Raw genomic sequence first — 1,740 nt, 5'->3', positions numbered from 1 at the left:
GCCCGGGCGTCGTCGTCGTCTGAGCTGGCATGTTGTGTGTGTGCGCGCGGGTGCGGGTGCAGAGCGCCGGCTCCTGCCCTGGCACAGGCGTGTGCCAAGAGCCGGGCACCGGGGTGGCACAGGCGTGTCGGTGTAGGACTCCAGGTCCAAACAGGTGCCTCCCGGTCCAAAAAGGGGCCCCCCCCCCCCCCAGTGGACGTTTCTGTGTGGGGGCTGGGGGGGTTGGGTCATTGCTAAGACTCAGAAGGAAGGGAGCGTTTTGCAGAACCCCAAGCGACACCAGCGCTGACGGGGGGGGGGGATAATGGTCCTCTCCCCCCCACCACCACTAAGGAGAAGCTCCCACTGGACTGAGGGGTGCCTGGGCAGCGGGCTGGGCTAAAACGGAGCTGATTCCTAAAGCTGAGCTGAGGTCTACCCCTGGGGCCCTGGCGGCAGGTGGTTCTGCCCTGCAGGCTGCCCCCCCCCCCCCCTGCCATCTGGGGGCTGGCCCTTCCTGCTCAGCGGGCAAGGGAAGTCCTTCTGCTCATGGCCAGGGGCACTCCCCCTCCTCCCCCAGGACTGCCAAGCTGCAGCCAGGCCTGGCCAGCGCTCTGTGCCTGGCATGGATGAAGCTTGGGCACCTGCCAATCTCCTGGCCGGGCAAAGAGGCCAAGCATTTGGCGGTCTGGCTTTCCTGTGGATGATCTGACCCCACAACTCCCCGTCCTGGGGCTAGCTGGCTCCATGTCTCTCCACTTGCACCCCCATGCTCCCCCCCCAGCACTGGATCACCCCCACCCTCTTTGCTGCAGATGGGTTTCCCCCGTAGGTGGAAAAGATTCCCCAGTTCCTTGGCAATGTTGCTAATGTTTTATTGGGGGGCAGGAGTCTGTCTTGATTTTGCACATCTTGCAGCAGTGGGGCAGCGCCCAGAGCCATTTGGCTCCGCGGTGGCCCCTCGCTGGTTTGTGTTTGGTCTTCCTGGCGCGACTGCTTCTGCTTGAGTCTCTGTTGTTGTTGCCATCTGGTCACTTGTAGGGTTTTCAAGCCAAGAGACGTTCACAGGTGGTTTGCCATGGCCTTTCCCCATGTCACAACCCTGATCCTTCTTGATGGTCTCCCGTCCAAATCCTAGCCCTGCGTAGCTTCCGAGATCTGAGGAGACCGGACCAGCCCGGGCTCTCCTGGCCAAGGTTCTTGAATCTGAGGCCTAGTTAATACCAGCCTCTTCGGGGCCTTAGCTCTCTCTCTCTCTCTCTCGCCATCTTAGCAGCAGCTTGTGACTGGCTGAGGAAAGAAGTACTTCTGTTTGTCCGTCCTGAATGCCTTGACTGCCGGCTTCATTGGATGCCTCCAAATTCTAGAACGATGGGGGGGGGGACATTTCCGTGTCCGCTTTCTCCACTCCGGCCATAAACCTTTTTCATCTCTCCCCCCACTGTAAACTGCCTTTTTCACTACTCTTCTCCCTCACAAGAGGGAAGGTGCTCCAACCCCTTCACTATCTGGGTTGTCTTCTTCTCCTCCTCCTCCTTCCCCAGCTCTGCAATCCCTTTTTTGACGTGCAAAAACAACACAGGAGACTCCTGGTGCCTTAAAGACTATTTAGCCTCCTTGGGCTCAGGCTGTTCTGCGGCCTGGCGGAAGCATCTGTTGCCCCTGGTGCCTTAAAGACTAACCCTCTTTAGCCTCCTGGGGCTCAGGCTGTTGAGTGCCTCCAATGAAGGGAGTTCTGCGGCCTGGCGGAAGCATCTGTTG

Source organism: Gekko japonicus, unplaced genomic scaffold (genome assembly GCF_001447785.1).
Source record: "Gekko japonicus isolate JY-2015 unplaced genomic scaffold, Gekko_japonicus_V1.1 scaffold6505, whole genome shotgun sequence".
Classification (NCBI taxonomy): Eukaryota; Metazoa; Chordata; class Lepidosauria; order Squamata; family Gekkonidae; genus Gekko; species Gekko japonicus.
Note: the sequence above shows the minus strand (reverse complement) of the source record.